Below are 22,420 nucleotides of genomic sequence, written 5' to 3'. Positions count from 1 at the left end.
TTAAGTTCTGAGTGGCGCAAAGGATGGCCTCATAGCCCGAACGTCGCTGCGCCATCATGTGCTGTGTCTGAATGTTATTCAGAATAGTAATAACTTGATGTGAAGTGTGAAGAACCATGCTATGAGACAGTGCCAATGTCTCAGCGTCAGTGACTAGCAGGGCCGAGGCAGCCCTGGCGCGTAAGCACGCCGGCCTGCTTGAACGACCGAATCAAAAGTTTTGGAAAGGTAGGCCACAGGACCATAACTGCCACCGTGCTCGTAAAGGTGGAAGGGCAGATTATAGTTCGGCAGGCCAAGCGCTGGAGCAGAGCACAAGGCCGATTTCAGAGTCCTAAATGACTGATGCATGGTTTCAGTCCAGACCAATGTGTCAGGACAGTCTTTTCCACAGCCCTGCCCGAGGACTTTATCATGAATGGAACAATCGGGCACCCACTGGCGGCAGTAGTTAACCAGACCCAGGAAACTCAGCGTGGCTTGCTTCGTGTAGGGCGGAGGGATGTCACATATGACCCGACGGTCTTCAGAGAGGCGGCGTCCACCAGCAGACAGCAGGAACCCCAGATACGTGACAGACAGCTTGCACCACTGGAGCTTAGATGGTGAATCCTTAAAACCGCATGAAGCCAGATGTTTCAGTAGTGAACGAGACCCCATCACGCAGCGCTCCTCTGTTGGTGATGACAAGAGGATGTCGTCTGCGTAACTGATAACACAGCCCTCTGGAGGGGCCCAGGACGCCAATGCGTCTCTTACAACAGCGGAGAACACAGCCGGGGAGTCCAGGAAGCCCTGGGGGAGCCGGCACCACACGTAATGCCTATCCTGAAATGTAAATGCGAAAAGTGGTTGGCTGTCCGGGTGGACTGGTACAGAGAAAAAGGCAGAGCAAATATCAACAACAGAAAAATAGTGATGGTGTGCAGGTATAGTGGTTAAAATGGCAGACACATCAGGCACCAGCGGGGCTATAGGAACTACTATGCCATTAATGCGCTTGAGATCTTGTGTCAATCTCCATCCCTCACCACCTGGTTTACAGGTGTATTGTAGGGTGACACAGTGGGAATGATGATGCCTCGGTCAAGCAGGGAGTCAATGAGAGGTGACAGACCTGCTTCTTTTTCAGGAGATAGTGGATACTGTTTACAGTAAACAGCTCAAGCTTGAGTCGAGCCTCATAGGGATTTACTAAAGAGGTTCTCTGTGTTATACTGCAGAGTTTGTGCAGGTTGGAGATTCATATTTTGCTGACAAGTTGGTACAAACAGGTTCCTTTCTGACTCAGAGGTCGATCCCAGTCCTTAGTAAAACAGGAGAGAAGCACTGAGCATGGCTCATCAGGGCCATATCCTTCCGAGATGTGTCAACATTAGTGTGCTAAGCCCAGTAATAAACATTGGCTCCATCTCTATTTGAATTTGGGAGGGTGTCATTGCTAACCAGCTCCTCCTCAGTAAACCTGTGCTTTAAACACCACACCAGACCACTCCTGAAATCAGGTCCTGTTAATTGAGCATATTTGGTGCATCCTTCTAAAGCATCCAAAAATGCATGAACCTTAGTCAGATCAGGTAAACCATCACAAATATTTTTTATATCAGTCATGTTAGGAGGCATAACTACACAGTTTCTCACCCAGTACCATGAACAGAGCAGAAATTTGAGGGGCTGGAGCCATGGTCCAAAGCCTCACCCTGCTGTAGAAAGAGGAGGTTAGGATAGAGGGCTGGTGTGGGCTTGCCACCCACAAGCCCCCCCACCCCCCCTCAGCTTCCTTCCAGAGACTGTGGGTAGCTGTAAAAATGAGGCCAACACCACCATTGCTGGACCATAAAAGAGCCTGTGAAAATTGTGCCAAATACCCATCAAATAAAGAATCATGGCTCTCAGCAGAGAAGTAGTGTGGCAGTGCTTGTCACCACACCCAAAGAATCACCGCTTTCATCACCTTGCAAAGCTAGATTGAATTCATGCTGACCTTGTGCCCCTTCAGACTGCAAATAACCCAGACAATTGAAGCAGACATTAGAAACATTTTATTCAAGAAAGTAACAAAAGCAGAACCATTTTGAGAAAGACCATTACACTCAGTATCCCATCTAAAAGATTGCATCAAACAGCCTCAAATTGGAACAGATGCTGGTGGTTCTATATTTGCATCCAATAAGGAATCCTTGTCCCACCCACTGGAGTACATGCTGAAGAGCCCTTTGTCAATCCATATGCTGGATGAGGTTTGATCAACCTCTAAAACCCAGTAGAACATTGGATTTGTGAGGAGACGGACCTTCTGCATCTAGGATTGGGCAGCCTGTACTCAAAGCTGTTAGCGGCTGGAGAAATGGCCTTTTGAGACATCATGGGAATTCAGAGGTCCAGGAAACTGTTGCCTTTCAAGTGCAGCACCCCCTTCAGTCTGAACACTGGTAGAGGTCACGCCAGAAGCCCACGTTTGGGAACGGTCAGCCTGTCCTGAGCCCTGGACAGTGCTCGAAGTACGTGCAGCCTGTCCTGAGCCCTGGATTTGGGGCACATGAGAATCCAGATAGCCAGGAAACCTGTGGCTTGTCTGTGCGTCATTCCCTTCAGACCGACGACTAGTAGAGGTCACGCCAGAAGCCCACGTTTGGGAACGGTCAGCCTGTCCTGAGCCCTGGACAGTGCTCGAGGTACGTGCAGCCTGTCCTGAGCCCTGGATTTGGGGCACATGAGAATCCAGATAGCCAGGAAACCTGTGGCTTGTCTGTGCATCATTCCCTTCAGACCGACGGCTAGTAGAAGTCACGCCAGAAGCCCACGTTTGGGAACGGTCAGCCTGTCCTGAGCCCTGGACAGTGCTCGAGGTACGTGCAGCCTGTCCTGAGCCCTGGATTTGGGGCACATGAGATTCCAGATAGCCAGGAAACCTGTGGCTTGTCTGTGCGTCATTCCCTTCAGACCGACGACTAGTAGAGGTCACGCCAGAAGCCCACATTTGGGAACGGTCAGCCTGTCCTGAGCCCTGGACAGTGCTCAAGGTACGTGCAGCCTGTCCTGAGCCCTGGATTTGGGGTACAACATGAGAACCCAGATAGCCTGGAAACCTGTGGCTTGTCTGTGCATCGTTCCCTTCAGATTGACGACTAGTAGAGGTCACGCCAGAAGCCCACATTTGGGAAGGGGCAGCCTGTCCTGAGCCCTGGACAGTGCTCGAGGAATGTGCAGCCTGTTCTGAGCCCTGGATTTGGGGTACATCATGAGAACCCAGATAGCCTGGAAACCTGTGGCTTGTCTGTGCATCGTTCCCTTCAGACTGACGACTAGTAGAGGTCACGCCAGAAGCCCACATTTGGGAAGGGGCAGCCTGTCCTGAGCCCTGGACAGTGCTCGAGGAATGTGCAGCCTGTCCTGAGCCCTGGATTTGGGGTACATCATGAGAACCCAGATAGCCTGGAAACCTGTGGCTTGTCTGTGCATCGTTCGCTTCAAACTGACGACTAGTAGAGGTCACGCCAGAAGCCCACATTTGGGAACGGGCAGCCTGTCCTGAGCCCTGGACAGTGCTCGAGGAACGTGCAGCCTGTCCTGAGCCCTGGACAGTGCTCGAGGAACGTGCAGCCTGTCCTGAGCCCTGGACAGTGCTCGAGGAACGTGCAGCCTGTCCTGAGCCCTGGATTTGGGGTACAACATGAGAACCCAGATAGCCTGGAAACCTGTGGCTTGTCTGTGCATCGTTCCCTTCAGATTGACGACTAGTAGAGGTCACGCCAGAAGCCCACATTTGGGAAGGGGCAGCCTGTCCTGAGCCCTGGACAGTGCTCGAGGAACGTGCAGCCTGTCCTGAGCCCTGGACAGTGCTCGAGGAACGTGCAGCCTGTCCTGAGCCCTGGACAGTGCTCGAGGAACGTGCAGCCTGTCCTGAGCCCTGGACAGTGCTCGAGGAACGTGCAGCCTGTCCTGAGCCCTGGACAGTGCTCGAGGTACGTGCAGCCTGTCCTGAGCCCTGGATTTGGGGCACATGAGAATCCAGATAGCCAGGAAACCTGTGGCTTGTCTGTGCGTCATTCCCTTCAGACCGACGACTAGTAGAGGTCACGCCAGAAGCCCACATTTGGGAACGGGCAGCCTGTCCTGAGCCCTGGACAGTGCTCGAGGAATGTGCAGCCTGTCCTGAGCCCTGGACAGTGCTCGAGGAACGTGCAGCCTGTCCTGAGCCCTGGATTTGGGGTACAACATGAGAACCCAGATAGCCAGGAAACCTGTGGCTTGTCTGTGCATCATTCCCTTCAGACCGACGGCTAGTAGAAGTCACGCCAGAAGCCCACGTTTGGGAACGGTCAGCCTGTCCTGAGCCCTGGACAGTGCTCGAGGTACGTGCAGCCTGTCCTGAGCCCTGGATTTGGGGCACATGAGATTCCAGATAGCCAGGAAACCTGTGGCTTGTCTGTGCGTCATTCCCTTCAGACCGACGACTAGTAGAGGTCACGCCAGAAGCCCACATTTGGGAACGGTCAGCCTGTCCTGAGCCCTGGACAGTGCTCAAGGTACGTGCAGCCTGTCCTGAGCCCTGGATTTGGGGTACAACATGAGAACCCAGATAGCCTGGAAACCTGTGGCTTGTCTGTGCATCGTTCCCTTCAGATTGACGACTAGTAGAGGTCACGCCAGAAGCCCACATTTGGGAAGGGGCAGCCTGTCCTGAGCCCTGGACAGTGCTCGAGGAATGTGCAGCCTGTTCTGAGCCCTGGATTTGGGGTACATCATGAGAACCCAGATAGCCTGGAAACCTGTGGCTTGTCTGTGCATCGTTCCCTTCAGACTGACGACTAGTAGAGGTCACGCCAGAAGCCCACATTTGGGAAGGGGCAGCCTGTCCTGAGCCCTGGACAGTGCTCGAGGAATGTGCAGCCTGTCCTGAGCCCTGGATTTGGGGTACATCATGAGAACCCAGATAGCCTGGAAACCTGTGGCTTGTCTGTGCATCGTTCGCTTCAAACTGACGACTAGTAGAGGTCACGCCAGAAGCCCACATTTGGGAACGGGCAGCCTGTCCTGAGCCCTGGACAGTGCTCGAGGAACGTGCAGCCTGTCCTGAGCCCTGGACAGTGCTCGAGGAACGTGCAGCCTGTCCTGAGCCCTGGACAGTGCTCGAGGAACGTGCAGCCTGTCCTGAGCCCTGGATTTGGGGTACAACATGAGAACCCAGATAGCCTGGAAACCTGTGGCTTGTCTGTGCATCGTTCCCTTCAGACTGACGACTAGTAGAGGTCACGCCAGACGCCCACATTTGGGAATGGGCAGCCTGTCCTGACGGCTGCATGGGGCTTGAGGAATGGGCAGCCTGTCCTGACAGCTGGGCAGCCTGAACAGATCCCTGGAAGGGGCTGGGGGAATGGCTAACCTGAACCGATGGCTGGGCAGCCTGTCCCCATGCCTGGACAGGCCATGAGGAATGGGCAGCCTGTCCAGACACCTGGATGGGGCACAATGAATGGGCAGTGGGCACATCATGGGAATATAGATTGCTGGTCTTACAAGAAACCATCCCATCAGATTCATGGACTGTGGAAACCAAGCCAGGAGGCCACAATTGAGATACAGTTTTCTGATCTGAGGGCTGGTAGGGGCTGCCGGGGTGGCCTGCCTGGCCCGAGGGCTGGTAGGGGCTGCCGGGGTGGCCTGCCTGGCCCGAGGGCTGGTAGGGGCTGCCGGGGTGGCCTGCCTGGCCCGAGGGCTGGTAGGGGCTGCCGGGGTGGCCTGCCTGGCCCGAGGGCTGGTAGGGGCTGCCGGGGTGGCCTGCCTGGCCCGAGGGCTGGTAGGGGCTGCCGGGGTGGCCTGCCTGGCCCGAGGGCTGGTAGGGGCTGCCGGGGTGGCCTGCCTGGCCCGAGGGCTGGTAGGGGCTGCCGGGGTGGCCTGCCTGGCCCGAGGGCTGGTAGGGGCTGCCGGGGTGGCCTGCCTGGCCCGAGGGCTGGTAGGGGCTGCCGGGGTGGCCTGCCTGGCCCGAGGGCTGGTAGGGGCTGCCGGGGTGGCCTGCCTGGCCCGAGGGCTGGTAGGGGCTGCCGGGGTGGCCTGCCTGGCCCGAGGGCTGGTAGGGGCTGCCGGGGTGGCCTGCCTGGCCCGAGGGCTGGTAGGGGCTGCCGGGGTGGCCTGCCTGGCCCGAGGGCTGGTAGGGGCTGCCGGGGTGGCCTGCCTGGCCCGAGGGCTGGTAGGGGCTGCCGGGGTGGCCTGCCTGGCCCGAGGGCTGGTAGGGGCTGCCGGGGTGGCCTGCCTGGCCCGAGGGCTGGTAGGGGCTGCCGGGGTGGCCATCTTGGGAACCTAGATGTCCGTAACGACTGTGGCTTTTGCATTCATACTGCCCGACAGGTTGATGGCTTGTGGACGTTACACCAGAACCCCATATCTGGGATTCTGGTGACCATACCGCACTCTGGAGGCTGGACATCTTCCCTTTCTTTGCCAGCTGAGAAGCAATGGTCCCATATGGGTGCCTGCTGCTACTTTGTTGAGCCCTCCTAGCAGTCTGCTGGCTGTCTGAAGTGTATGGACTTGGAAAACCTTGAGCACTGGATACAGTGTCTACACCATCAGAAGACCCACGGTACAGACGTCTTTGCGCAAAAGGGCGACTGGACAGAGGAGTATTTATTGCGACATTACCATCCGAGCTTTCATGGGAAGAGGGACCCAGCAACTCGGTTTGGGATACAGTTTCAGGAAGCTTCTGGCCACTTTGGAAAACCGACTGGTAATATCCTGTAGTCCCAATTGCAGTCACATCTTCTGAAAAACCCTTTTCACTGCTGGAAGCCCACCTAGACTCAACAGCTTCATTCTGCCTGGAGTCCAGGTCTTCCTGAAAGAACGGGGAGCTACTTTCCATGGATGCAACACTGGAAGTCAAGGCTCCCAGATGAGTGGCATTTTCAGGCTGACCCAAAGGATTGTTGTTCCACACTTGTAGGACAAAGGAAAAAAAGTAAGATTACATTCAGAACATTTGAGCAAGCACAAAAGAACCAATATCTGTCTCCAGTCTCATACCTCTATATCCCTCTGCGTCTTTTACTAAAGAGATTGTAGTGAGAAGTAACCAAAACCTACAAGACAAAAGAGCATTTGTTCATGAAGGCAACTCTCTGTCAAAGTTAGACAAAATAACACCACAAGTGGTCCACATCATATGTTTACCTCCTGCGCCACCACATCATGCCTCTAGATGGGATAACCCCAAACCCAGGGTGTAGCGGCACCTTTGTCTCCTTCCGAGAATCACAGGCAAACGGAGACTTCCCTATCTACTTGCGTTCCTCTTAAGCCTCTCATTAAAGTTACCTGATAAGGATCACCTGGTCAAACTCTTTTCACCTGTTATAGAACCAGTTATAGGAACTGATGCATGACTGCCACTGAAAAATAGTTGGTGATATTCAAGTATAACAGTAATATTGTTTTAGTACTAGAGGCTGCTTTGATTGTACAAGTGTTAATGTGCAATTCATTTGTTTGCTTGTCACATGGGTAATTGAGTGCCAATTTCACTTCTCTTTGTTTATGTCTGGTGCGTATTTTATTTGGTCAAATGTCCTTTTCTAAGCTTATCATCCAAATTTTAATTGTTTATTTCTGTTCTACAGTTTTAAATTTGTTTGTTTGAAAGGTTTGGTGCCAATGCCTATCTTTTTGCACATCTTGATTAAATTGGTATATAATTGTAAATCATGGTAACATTTTTATATCTATCTAGGTTTCTCAAGAAATTCTGGACAAAGCCACATTTATTGATTCCCTGCCCTCTGTAAATAAAATAAAATAAAAATAAAAAACCAACAACTATTAAAAAACATCCAGAATTCTAATTTGTAGGTAAACCAAGTGTGAATCCACAATCCTGTAATCATATGAAATGCACTGGTGAAAAATATGTGAATGAAAGTCATCAAAAATGTTGAAACAATGTATAATCACTCTTTCATTACACTGAGTAATTCTATCAAATTATAATCATTTGAATCACATCATTAATAAATCTTCTGGATGCACTTTTAAGAACATTCACATTCCAGATTTGACCGATGTTCTGGCAATTGGCCCTAGTTTAGCTCCAGGAAACTTGCTGCATAGCAGGTTAGCTTCACAGCATATGTTGCAGTAGCAACTAACCTACACTTTTGCTGAGCAAAAGGACCAGTTTACATGTTCTTACTGATCTCATTTAGTAATTTACTAAAATAAACAATTTCAACTTTGGGAATGAACCTTTTTTTCTTTTTTAGAACTTCTTAACTCGCCTACCTCTGTGATGAAGACCTGTGTATTTCTCTTCTGAATTACATTTCAAAAGGAGGATCACATGACCGGTACTGTGCAACAACTCTGGACATCCACCTCTCAACTTGCTCCTCTACCTATTTTTATTCAAAGTCTCATTTTGTGATTCAAACGTTCCATGAACTCAGTTTTTTTTTGTGAACGATAACTGTACTTAAGTCTAATAAGCACTTTTTCTGAGCTCGTCAGGCATTTCTAAATGGCACTGCTTTGTAAGCAACATGGTGAGTAAACCCATAACGTTGGACTATATGATTTACACACTTTTAGAAACTGGTTCAAAGTGACCGGTACTTCGGGTTCGATCTCCTCAGGTTACCCTCTGCCCTCCGTCCTCTGTAGCCGCATCAATCCGGGGAAGTCAAGAGACACTGACACCAGGGTGAATCAAGAGAGTTCCACTTTATTGAGGAAAGCACAAAGTATGCACGTGTCCTATAGCTACTATCTAATCTACAGGATGACGGGGAAAAGTGAGACATGTTCTAAGGGTCTACGTAGAAAGCAAAGAAGCAAGGTTAGTAAAGATTAGATGTTCGCTGCATGAACAAGCACGAGCTGTTCCCGTACCAGCCATTAGCTACCCCTGTGCTGAGAGAGAAAGGGAGGGGTAAAGGAGACAAGAAGAGGGAGCGGATGACCTCGGGAGACCAGCTCGCGGTCAAGCCGTCATGTCATGGCTGATAAGCAGAGACCTTGCGTTGGGTGCCTGAAGACAGAAAGGCTCCAGTGTCTAACACTCCCCCCTTTGATTCCAAGAGGAACCATATATCATTATATAGACCTTTCTCACACGCAGGCACCAAGGCAACATTTGCATGATTAATCACAGTGGTAGAGGTGCGGGTGATGAAAGAAGACAACAGTGACAATAAACAGGGGCAACAAACAAGAATCAACACAATAATCAAGATTACGGGAGAACATGTGTTTATAAACCAAGATCCCCAAGGGCCAACAAGGTCCGTCAGCCAACTTGACCAAGTATCATCAGCAGGTGGAGGCTCAGCAGTAGCGGCCTTCATGTGCGAAATGATGTCAGTAATGTTGGTATAGTAACTAGGGATGTCGAAGCAACACGTTTCGTTAATGACCTAGCAGCCGGTTTTGCATGACAGCGGTTCGGATTTGATCTACTTCATCATTGAACAATGCCAGGGCGTTTTCAGTCCTATTGACTAAAGTGAGCACCTGCCACGCCAAACCATTCATTTTTGTTAAGTGCTGCAGTAGTTCCTCCTCCCAGGAACAAACTCCAAACCAAGTTCGCTCCGGGGTTAGTCCATCGGTTGGCCAGTACGGTCCCATCATACCTATTAGGGGTGCTGGGAATTACAGACCTTTTAGCCCTGCCCTGGCGGTAACATCATCTACCGAGACCGGTACCCAGGGTGTATGGAATGCCTGACATACCAGACAATCCTTCCCTGGCACTACCTCTCCTGCCACTACCAGGCAGACCACACAGGCTAAATTACCATTACGTTGCTGTTGATGACTCTGAAAGCACTCCATCCCCCTTTTGTACCCGTCGAGACTGAACGTAATGCCAATATTATCACACAGATGGGGCCCATTATTCCTACAGTAAGGTTTTGCATACAATTATCAGGAAAACAAGGAGAGTCTGCAAAGGATGTTAATAGGCAGATAGGATAGCTCTCAAATTATAATACCAATGCAAAAGTGTATTGATATCAACAGGGCCAAGGAGTACTTCCTCGGTGTGTGGTGCAGCCGAGGGGCAGTCCCCCAGCATGAAATCATATAACAAATTTTGTATCATATGTGAATGTGTTAAGGTGCATTTGGCTTGGCGGACGCGTCAGCTACTGGTAATTCCTTCGGCGGGCTGGCGTGTATCCACTGTGCCGATCCCGATGTTAGCACAGCGGTTCGGGTCACTGCGATCACGTTTGTTGGGGGGCCGTACGCAGCTTCACCATCTTTCCCAGGGTTCAATGGCTTGACCAAAACAGTGTCACCTGGAATCAATGGATGAGCAGGCCTGTCTGTGGGAAGAGGGAGAGCACAAGAGACATTACCACGCACACTGTTCAATTTCGCAATCAACATTTGGGTGTAGTCCGCCAGGATCACGTCCATGTCACCTGAATGAGAAACACCTGGGTTACCTCTGACCCATGGGCTGGTAAATTATCCAGTAAAAATGACCTCAAATGGTGACAATTTGGTGGTGGCAGTGGGCATCATTCTGATCTGACGAAACACTGCTGGCAGTAGATCGATCCATTTCTTTCCTGTTTCCATCATAGCCTTTGTTAACATTTCTTTCAATGAATGATTAATTCTTTCAACAATGCCAGATGACTGAGGATGATAAGGGATGTGAAACTTCCAGTCAAGAGTTAGGCAGGTGCATAGTTTCTGAGTTACCTTAGAAATGAAACAGGGTCCCTGATCTGAATCTATTACCCGAGGCACACCATACCTCAGTATTATCTCCTTGGCTCGGATTTTAACCACAGCGCGGCGTCTTCCTTAGAACAAGGAAACGCCTCAGTCCACTTGGAAAACCTGTATACAATCTCTAGCAGATACTTCAACTGACCACAAGGTGGCATGTGCATAAAGTCTATCTGTAGTCACTGAAAGGGATATTCAGGAGCCAGCAAGGCATCATGTTTGGCTTGTGTTTTACCCTGGTTGCTTCTAGCACAGGTTAAACAGCTATCTAGGAAAGATTTTACAGTTTTGCGTGTTTCAGGTATACCAAACTGCTTTTCAATGTTAGCTGTCACCCCCCCTTTGTGCGATATGTGAAATCCTGTGAAACTGACGCACAAGAAATGGCAAAACAGATATAGGAAGGGCGATACGCCCCTCCGGGTCACGAATTAGACCACTTTTATCAGGACTACATCCTTGATCAGCCCAATGAAAGCAGTCCTTTCGTGTACCCTGAGTCTGTATGAAACGCAGATCGATATCAGTAGGCACCAAGCAATGAGAAAACATGTCGACGATACAGCGTATGGGCACGAGGGGGCATTAACAACTGCCCAACATGCAACCTCGTCCGCCAAGCCGTTGCCAGTGGCCGTGTCAGATCCAGAGGTCGTGTCATGACCCCTGACCTTTTCGACAGTCACCGGAGCTGGTAGTGTACATGCAGACAAAATTGCAGACACTAGTCCTGAATTAGAAATGGGCTTACCATCCGAGGTGCAGAACCCCCTGGGGTGCCAAATTTTACCGAAGTCATGAGCAACCCCAAACGCATGACGGGAATCAGTATACATGGTGACAACCTGATCCCGGAATAGATGACAGGCCCTGGTCAATGCCATCAGTTCAGCTGGTGAGCAGACCTGTAAGGGCAGACAGAATATCCACAAGGGAATACGCAGTCGGACATTGTGTAAAACATGAGGCATCTACAAAAATGTGATAGTCGCATTCGAGCGGCGTGCTAGCCAGATCAGAGCGCATACTCAAGGACTCAAGGATAGCCTCCATGTGGTCGTGGGGCACAGAGTCAGCAGAATGATTTAGCGATGTCAAAAGCGATTGTAACAGGCTAGCAGATGAACTCAGGGATGTGTGTGATTTAATGGTTAAGTTCTGAGTGGCGCAAAGGATGGCCTCATAGCCCGAACGTCGCTGCGCCATCATGTGCTGTGTCTGAATGTTATTCAGAATAGTAATAACTTGATGTGAAGTGTGAAGAACCATGCTATGAGACAGTGCCAATTTCTCAGCGTCAGTGACTAGCAGGGCCGAGGCAGCCCTGGCGCGTAAGCACGCCGGCCTGCTTGAACGACCGAATCAAAAGTTTTGGAAAGGTAGGCCACAGGACCATAACTGCCACCGTGCTCGTAAAGGTGGAAGGGCAGATTATAGTTCGGCAGGCCAAGCGCTGGAGCAGAGCACAAGGCCGATTTCAGAGTCCTAAATGACTGATGCATGGTTTCAGTCCAGACCAATGTGTCAGGACAGTCTTTTCCACAGCCCTGCCCGAGGACTTTATCATGAATGGAACAATCGGGCACCCACTGGCGGCAGTAGTTAACCAGACCCAGGAAACTCAGCGTGGCTTGCTTCGTGTAGGGCGGAGGGATGTCACATATGACCCGACGGTCTTCAGAGAGGCGGCGTCCACCAGCAGACAGCAGGAACCCCAGATACGTGACAGACAGCTTGCACCACTGGAGCTTAGATGGTGAATCCTTAAAACCGCATGAAGCCAGATGTTTCAGTAGTGAACGAGACCCCATCACGCAGCGCTCCTCCGTTGGTGATGACAAGAGGATGTCGTCTGCGTAACTGATAATAACACAGCCCTCTGGAGGGGCCCAGGACGCCAATGCGTCTCTTACAACAGCGGAGAACACAGCCGGGGAGTCCAGGAAGCCCTGGGGGAGCCGGCACCACACGTAATGCCTATCCTGAAATGTAAATGCGAAAAGTGGTTGGCTGTCCGGGTGGACTGGTACAGAGAAAAAGGCAGAGCAAATATCAACAACAGAAAAATAGTGATGGTGTGCAGGTATAGTGGTTAAAATGGCAGACACATCAGGCACCAGCGGGGCTATAGGAACTACTATGCCATTAATGCGCTTGAGATCTTGTGTCAATCTCCATCCCTCACCACCTGGTTTACAGGTGTATTGTAGGGTGACACAGTGGGAATGATGATGCCTCGGTCAAGCAGGGAGTCAATGAGAGGTGACAGACCTGCTTCTTTTTCAGGAGATAGTGGATACTGTTTACAGTAAACAGCTCAAGCTTGAGTCGAGCCTCATAGGGATTTACTAAAGAGGTTCTCTGTGTTATACTGCAGAGTTTGTGCAGGTTGGAGATTCATATTTTGCTGACAAGTTGGTACAAACAGGTTCCTTTCTGACTCAGAGGTCGATCCCAGTCCTTAGTAAAACAGGAGAGAAGCACTGAGCATGGCTCATCAGGGCCATATCCTTCCGAGATGTGTCAACATTAGTGTGCTAAGCCCAGTAATAAACATTGGCTCCATCTCTATTTGAATTTGGGAGGGTGTCATTGCTAACCAGCTCCTCCTCAGTAAACCTGTGCTTTAAACACCACACCAGACCACTCCTGAAATCAGGTCCTGTTAATTGAGCATATTTGGTGCATCCTTCTAAAGCATCCAAAAATGCATGAACCTTAGTCAGATCAAGTAAACCATCACAAATATTTTTTATATCAGTCATGTTAGGAGGCATAACTACACAGTTTCTCACCCAGTACCATGAACAGAGCAGAAATTTGAGGGGCTGGAGCCATGGTCCAAAGCCTCACCCTGCTGTAGAAAGAGGAGGTTAGGATAGAGGGCTGGTGTGGGCTTGCCACCCACAAGCCCCCCCACCCCCCCTCAGCTTCCTTCCAGAGACTGTGGGTAGCTGTAAAAATGAGGCCAACACCACCATTGCTGGACCATAAAAGAGCCTGTGAAAATTGTGCCAAATACCCATCAAATAAAGAATCATGGCTCTCAGCAGAGAAGTAGTGTGGCAGTGCTCGTCACCACACCCAAAGAATCACCGCTTTCATCACCTTGCAAAGCTAGATTGAATTCATGCTGACCTTGTGCCCCTTCAGACTGCAAATAACCCAGACAATTGAAGCAGACATTAGAAACATTTTATTCAAGAAAGTAACAAAAGCAGAACCATTTTGAGAAAGACCATTACACTCAGTATCCCATCTAAAAGATGGCATCAAACAGCCTCAAATTGGAACAGATGCTGGTGGTTCTATATTTGCATCCAATAAGGAATCCTTGTCCCACCCACTGGAGTACATGCTGAAGAGCCCTTTGTCAATCCATATGCTGGATGAGGTTTGATCAACCTCTAAAACCCAGTAGAACATTGGATTTGTGAGGAGACGGACCTTCTGCATCTAGGATTGGGCAGCCTGTACTCAAAGCTGTTAGCGGCTGGAGAAATGGCCTTTTGAGACATCATGGGAATTCAGAGGTCCAGGAAACTGTTGCCTTTCAAGTGCAGCACCCCCTTCAGTCTGAACACTGGTAGAGGTCACGCCAGAAGCCCACGTTTGGGAACGGTCAGCCTGTCCTGAGCCCTGGACAGTGCTCGAGGTACGTGCAGCCTGTCCTGAGCCCTGGATTTGGGGCACATGAGAATCCAGATAGCCAGGAAACCTGTGGCTTGTCTGTGCGTCATTCCCTTCAGACCGACGACTAGTAGAAGTCACGCCAGAAGCCCACGTTTGGGAACGGTCAGCCTGTCCTGAGCCCTGGACAGTGCTCAAGGTACGTGCAGCCTGTCCTGAGCCCTGGATTTGGGGTACAACATGAGAACCCAGATAGCCTGGAAACCTGTGGCTTGTCTGTGCATCGTTCCCCTCAGATTGACGACTAGTAGAGGTCACGCCAGAAGCCCACATTTGGGAAGGGGCAGCCTGTCCTGAGCCCTGGACAGTGCTCGAGGAACGTGCAGCCTGTCCTGAGCCCTGGACAGTGCTCGAGGAACGTGCAGCCTGTCCTGAGCCCTGGACAGTGCTCGAGGAACGTGCAGCCTGTCCTGAGCCCTGGACAGTGCTCGAGGAACGTGCAGCCTGTCCTGAGCCCTGGATTTGGGGCACATGAGATTCCAGATAGCCAGGAAACCTGTGGCTTCTCTGTGCGTCATTCCCTTCAGACCGACGACTAGTAGAGGTCACGCCAGAAGCCCACATTTGGGAACGGTCAGCCTGTCCTGAGCCCTGGACAGTGCTCAAGGTACGTGCAGCCTGTCCTGAGCCCTGGATTTGGGGCACATGAGAATCCAGATAGCCAGGAAACCTGTGGCTTGTCTGTGCGTCATTCCCTTCAGACCGACGACTAGTAGAGGTCACGCCAGAAGCCCACATTTGGGAACGGGCAGCCTCTCCTGAGCCCTGGACAGTGCTCAAGGAATGTGCAGCCTGTCCTGAGCCCTGGACAGTGCTCGAGGAACGTGCAGCCTGTCCTGAGCCCTGGATTTGGGGTACAACATGAGAACCCAGATAGCCTGGAAACCTGTGGCTTGTCTGTGCATCGTTCCCTTCAGATTGACGACTAGTAGAGGTCACACCAGAAGCCCACATTTGGGAAGGGGCAGCCTGTCCTGAGCCCTGGACAGTGCTCGAGGAACGTGCAGCCTGTCCTGAGCCCTGGATTTGGGGTACAACATGAGAACCCAGATAGCCTGGAAACCTGTGGCTTGTCTGTGCATCGTTCCCTTCAGACTGACGACTAGTAGAGGTCACGCCAGACGCCCACATTTGGGAATGGGCAGCCTGTCCTGACGGCTGCATGGGGCTTGAGGAATGGGCAGCCTGTCCTGACAGCTGGGCAGCCTGAACAGATCCCTGGAAGGGGCTGGGGGAATGGCTAACCTGAACCGATGGCTGGGCAGCCTGTCCCCATGCGTGGACAGGCCATGAGGAATGGGCAGCCTGTCCAGACACCTGGATGGGGCACAATGAATGGGCAGTGGGCACATCATGGGAATATAGATTGCTGGTCTTACAAGAAACCATCCCATCAGATTCATGGACTGTGGAAACCAAGCCAGGAGGCCACAATTGAGATACAGTTTTCTGATCTGAGGGCTGGTAGGGGCTGCCGGGGTGGCCTGCCTGGCCCGAGGGCTGGTAGGGGCTGCCGGGGTGGCCTGCCTGGCCCGAGGGCTGGTAGGGGCTGCCGGGGTGGCCTGCCTGGCCCGAGGGCTGGTAGGGGCTGCCGGGGTGGCCTGCCTGGCCCGAGGGCTGGTAGGGGCTGCCGGGGTGGCCTGCCTGGCCCGAGGGCTGGTAGGGGCTGCCGGGGTGGCCTGCCTGGCCCGAGGGCTGGTAGGGGCTGCCGGGGTGGCCTGCCTGGCCCGAGGGCTGGTAGGGGCTGCCGGGGTGGCCTGCCTGGCCCGAGGGCTGGTAGGGGCTGCCGGGGTGGCCTGCCTGGCCCGAGGGCTGGTAGGGGCTGCCGGGGTGGCCTGCCTGGCCCGAGGGCTGGTAGGGGCTGCCGGGGTGGCCTGCCTGGCCCGAGGGCTGGTAGGGGCTGCCGGGGTGGCCATCTTGGGAACCTAGATGTCCGTAACGACTGTGGCTTTTGCATTCATACTGCCCGACAGGTTGATGGCTTGTGGACGTTACACCAGAACCCCATATCTGGGATTCTGGTGACCATACCGCACTCTGGAGGCTGGACATCTTCCCTTTCTTTGCCAGCTGAGAAGCAATGGTCCCATATGGGTGCCTGCTGCTACTTTGTTGAGCCCTCCTAGCAGTCTGCTGGCTGTCTGAAGTGTATGGACTTGGAAAACCTTGAGCACTGGATACAGTGTCTACACCATCAGAAGACCCACGGTACAGACGTCTTTGCGCAAAAGGGCGACTGGACAGAGGAGTATTTATTGCGACATTACCATCCGAGCTTTCATGGGAAGAGGGACCCAGCAACTCGGTTTGGGATACAGTTTCAGGAAGCTTCTGGCCACTTTGGAAAACCGACTGGTAATATCCTGTAGTCCCAATTGCAGTCACATCTTCTGAAAAACCCTTTTCACTGCTGGAAGCCCACCTAGACTCAACAGCTTCATTCTGCCTGGAGTCCAGGTCTTCCTGAAAGAACGGGGAGCTACTTTCCATGGATGCAACACTGGAAGTCAAGGCTCCCAGATGAGTAGCATTTTCAGGCTGACCCAAAGGATTGTTGTTCCACACTTGTAGGACAAAGGAGAAAAAGTAAGATTACATTCAGAACATTTGAGCAAGCACAAAAGAACCAATATCTGTCTCCAGTCTCATACCTCTATATCCCTCTGCGTCTTTTACTAAAGAGATTGTAGTGAGAAGTAACCAAAACCTACAAGACAAAAGAGCATTTGTTCATGAAGGCAACTCTCTGTCAAAGTTAGACAAAATAACACCACAAGTGGTCCACATCATATGTTTACCTCCTGCGCCACCACATCATGCCTCTAGATGGGATAACCCCAAACCCAGGGTGTAGCGGCACCTTTGTCTCCTTCCGAGAATCACAGGCAAACGGAGACTTCCCTATCTACTTGCGTTCCTCTTAAGCCTCTCATTAAAGTTACCTGATAAGGATCACCTGGTCAAACTCTTTTCACCTGTTATAGAACCAGTTATAGGAACTGATGCATGACTGCCACTGAAAAATAGTTGGTGATATTCAAGTATAACAGTAATATTGTTTTAGTACTAGAGGCTGCTTTGATTGTACAAGTGTTAATGTGCAATTCATTTGTTTGCTTGTCACATGGGTAATTGAGTGCCAATTTCACTTCTCTTTGTTTATGTCTGGTGCGTATTTTATTTGGTCAAATGTCCTTTTCTAAGCTTATCATCCAAATTTTAATTGTTTATTTCTGTTCTACAGTTTTAAATTTGTTTGTTTGAAAGGTTTGGTGCCAATGCCTATCTTTTTGCACATCTTGATTAAATTGGTATATAATTGTAAATCATGGTAACATTTTTATATCTATCTAGGTTTCTCAAGAAATTCTGGACAAAGCCACATTTATTGATTCCCTGCCCTCTGTAAATAAAATAAAATAAAAATAAAAAACCAACAACTATTAAAAAACATCCAGAATTCTAATTTGTAGGTAAACCAAGTGTGAATCCACAATCCTGTAATCATATGAAATGCACTGGTGAAAAATATGTGAATGAAAGTCATCAAAAATGTTGAAACAATGTATAATCACTCTTTCATTACACTGAGTAATTCTATCAAATTATAATCATTTGAATCACATCATTAATAAATCTTCTGGATGCACTTTTAAGAACATTCACATTCCAGATTTGACCGATGTTCTGGCAATTGGCCCTAGTTTAGCTCCAGGAAACTTGCTGCATAGCAGGTTAGCTTCACAGCATATGTTGCAGTAGCAACTAACCTACACTTTTGCTGAGCAAAAGGACCAGTTTACATGTTCCTACTGATCTCATTTAGTAATTTACTAAAATAAACAATTTCAACTTTGGGAATGAACCTTTTTTTCTTTTTTAGAACTTCTTAACTCGCCTACCTCTGTGATGAAGACCTGTGTATTTCTCTTCTGAATTACATTTCAAAAGGAGGATCACATGACCGGTACTGTGCAACAACTCTGGACATCCACCTCTCAACTTGCTCCTCTACCTATTTTTATTCAAAGTCTCATTTTGTGATTCAAACGTTCCATGAACTCAGTTTTTTTTTGTGAACGATAACTGTACTTAAGTCTAATAAGCACTTTTTCTGAGCTCGTCAGGCATTTCTAAATGGCACTGCTTTGTAAGCAACATGGTGAGTAAACCCATAACGTTGGACTATATGATTTACACACTTTTAGAAACTGGTTCAAAGTGACCGGTACTTCGGGTTCGATCTCCTCAGGTTACCCTCTGCCCTCCGTCCTCTGTAGCCGCATCAATCCGGGGAAGTCAAGAGACACTGACACCAGGGTGAATCAAGAGAGTTCCACTTTATTGAGGAAAGCACAAAGTATGCACGTGTCCTATAGCTACTATCTAATCTACAGGATGACGGGGAAAAGTGAGACATGTTCTAAGGGTCTACGTAGAAAGCAAAGAAGCAAGGTTAGTAAAGATTAGATGTTCGCTGCATGAACAAGCACGAGCTGTTCCCGTACCAGCCATTAGCTACCCCTGTGCTGAGAGAGAAAGGGAGGGGTAAAGGAGACAAGAAGAGGGAGCGGATGACCTCGGGAGACCAGCTCGCGGTCAAGCCGTCATGTCATGGCTGATAAGCAGAGACCTTGCGTTGGGTGCCTGAAGACAGAAAGGCTCCAGTGTCTAACACTCCCCCCTTTGATTCCAAGAGGAACCATATATCATTATATAGACCTTTCTCACACGCAGGCACCAAGGCAACATTTGCATGATTAATCACAGTGGTAGAGGTGCGGGTGATGAAAGAAGACAACAGTGACAATAAACAGGGGCAACAAACAAGAATCAACACAATAATCAAGATTACGGGAGAACATGTGTTTATAAACCAAGATCCCCAAGGGCCAACAAGGTCCGTCAGCCAACTTGACCAAGTATCATCAGCAGGTGGAGGCTCAGCAGTAGCGGCCTTCATGTGCGAAATGATGTCAGTAATGTTGGTATAGTAACTAGGGATGTCGAAGCAACACGTTTCGTTAATGACCTAGCAGCCGGTTTTGCATGACAGCGGTTCGGATTTGATCTACTTCATCATTGAACAATGCCAGGGCGTTTTCAGTCCTATTGACTAAAGTGAGCACCTGCCACGCCAAACCATTCATTTTTGTTAAGTGCTGCAGTAGTTCCTCCTCCCAGGAACAAACTCCAAACCAAGTTCGCTCTGGGGTTAATCCATCGGTTGGCCAGTACGGACCCATCATACCTATTAGGGGTGCTGGGAATTACAGACCTTTTAGCCCTGCCCTGGCGGTAACATCATCTACCGAGACCGGTACCCAGGGTGTATGGAATGCCTGACATACCAGACAATCCTTCCCTGGCACTACCTCTCCTGCCACTACCAGGCAGACCACACAGGCTAAATTACCATTACGTTGCTGTTGATGACTCTGAAAGCACTCCATCCCCCTTTTGTACCCGTCGAGACTGAACGTAATGCCAATATTATCACACAGATGGGGCCCATTATTCCTACAGTAAGGTTTTGCATACAATTATCAGGAAAACAAGGAGAGTCTGCAAAGGATGTTAATAGGCAGATAGGATAGCTCTCAAATTATAATACCAATGCAAAAGTGTATTGATATCAACAGGGCCAAGGAGTACTTCCTCGGTGTGTGGTGCAGCCGAGGGGCAGTCCCCCAGCATGAAATCATATAACAAATTTTGTATCATATGTGAATGTGTTAAGGTGCATTTGGCTTGGCGGACGCGTCAGCTACTGGTAATTCCTTCGGCGGGCTGGCATGTATCCACTGTGCCGATCCCGATGTTAGCACAGCGGTTCGGGTCTCTGCGATCACGTTTGTTGGGGGGCCGTACGCAGCTTCACCATCTTTCCGAGGGTTCAATGACTTGACCAAAACAGTGTCACCTGGAATCAATGGATGAGCAGGCCTGTCTGTGGGAAGAGGGAGAGCACAAGAGACATTACCACGCACACTGTTCAATTTCGCAATCAACATTTGGGTGTAGTCCGCCAGGATCACGTCCATGTCACCTGAATGAGAAACACCTGGGTTACCTCTGACCCATGGGCTGGTAAATTATCCAGTAAAAATGACCTCAAATGGTGACAATTTGGTGGTGGCAGTGGGCATCATTCTGATCTGACGAAACACTGCTGGCAGTAGATCGATCCATTTCTTTCCTGTTTCCATCATAGCCTTTGTTAACATTTCTTTCAATGAATGATTAATTCTTTCAACAATGCCAGATGACTGAGGATGATAAGGGATGTGAAACTTCCAGTCAAGAGTTAGGCAGGTGCATAGTTTCTGAGTTACCTTAGAAATGAAACAGGGTCCCTGATCTGAATCTATTACCCGAGGCACACCATACCTCAGTATTATCTCCTTGGCTCGGATTTTAACCACAGCGCGGCGTCTTCCTTAGAACAAGGAAACGCCTCAGTCCACTTGGAAAACCTGTATACAATCTCTAGCAGATACTTCAACTGACCACAAGGTGGCATGTGCATAAAGTCTATCTGTAGTCACTGAAAGGGATATTCAGGAGCCAGCAAGGCATCATGTTTGGCTTGTGTTTTACCCTGGTTGCTTCTAGCACAGGTTAAACAGCTATCTAGGAAAGATTTTACAGTTTTGCGTGTTTCAGGTATACCAAACTGCTTTTCAATGTTAGCTGTCACCCCCCCTTTGTGCGATATGTGAAATCCTGTGAAACTGACGCACAAGAAATGGCAAAACAGATATAGGAAGGGCGATACGCCCCTCCGGGTCACGAATTAGACCACTTTTATCAGGACTACATCCTTGATCAGCCCAATGAAAGCAGTCCTTTCGTGTACCCTGAGTCTGTATGAAACGCAGATCGATATCAGTAGGCACCAAGCAATGAGAAAACATGTCGACGATACAGCGTATGGGCACGAGGGGGCATTAACAACTGCCCAACATGCAACCTCGTCCGCCAAGCCGTTGCCAGTGGCCGTGTCAGATCCAGAGGTCGTGTCATGACCCCTGACCTTTTCGACAGTCACCGGAGCTGGTAGTGTACATGCAGACAAAATTGCAGACACTAGTCCTGAATTAGAAATGGGCTTACCATCCGAGGTGCAGAACCCCCTGGGGTGCCAAATTTTACCGAAGTCATGAGCAACCCCAAACGCATGACGGGAATCAGTATACATGGTGACAACCTGATCCCGGAATAGATGACAGGCCCTGGTCAATGCCATCAGTTCAGCTGGTGAGCAGACCTGTAAGGGCAGACAGAATATCCACAAGGGAATACGCAGTCGGACATTGTGTAAAACATGAGGCATCTACAAAAATGTGATAGTCGCATTCGAGCGACGTGCTAGCCAGATCAGAGCGCATACTCAAGGACTCAAGGATAGCCTCCATGCGGTCGTGGGGCACAGAGTCAGCAGAATGATTTAGCGATGTCAAAAGCGATTGTAACAGGCTAGCAGATGAACTCAGGGATGTGTGTGATTTAATGGTTAAGTTCTGAGTGGCGCAAAGGATGGCCTCATAGCCCGAACGTCGCTGCGCCATCATGTGCTGTGTCTGAATGTTATTCAGAATAGTAATAACTTGATGTGAAGTGTGAAGAACCATGCTATGAGACAGTGCCAATTTCTCAGCGTCAGTGACTAGCAGGGCCGAGGCAGCCCTGGCGCGTAAGCACGCCGGCCTGCTTGAACGACCGAATCAAAAGTTTTGGAAAGGTAGGCCACAGGACCATAACTGCCACCGTGCTCGTAAAGGTGGAAGGGCAGATTATAGTTCGGCAGGCCAAGCGCTGGAGCAGAGCACAAGGCCGATTTCAGAGTCCTAAATGACTGATGCATGGTTTCAGTCCAGACCAATGTGTCAGGACAGTCTTTTCCACAGCCCTGCCCGAGGACTTTATCATGAATGGAACAATCGGGCACCCACTGGCGGCAGTAGTTAACCAGACCCAGGAAACTCAG

This window comes from Electrophorus electricus, chromosome 19, assembly GCF_041902795.1.
Source record: "Electrophorus electricus isolate QZ-2024a chromosome 19, ASM4190279v1, whole genome shotgun sequence".
In the NCBI taxonomy this organism is placed as follows: Eukaryota; Metazoa; Chordata; class Actinopteri; order Gymnotiformes; family Gymnotidae; genus Electrophorus; species Electrophorus electricus.
The sequence above is the reverse complement of the archived record's forward strand: the minus strand, read 5'-3'. Positions refer to the sequence as shown.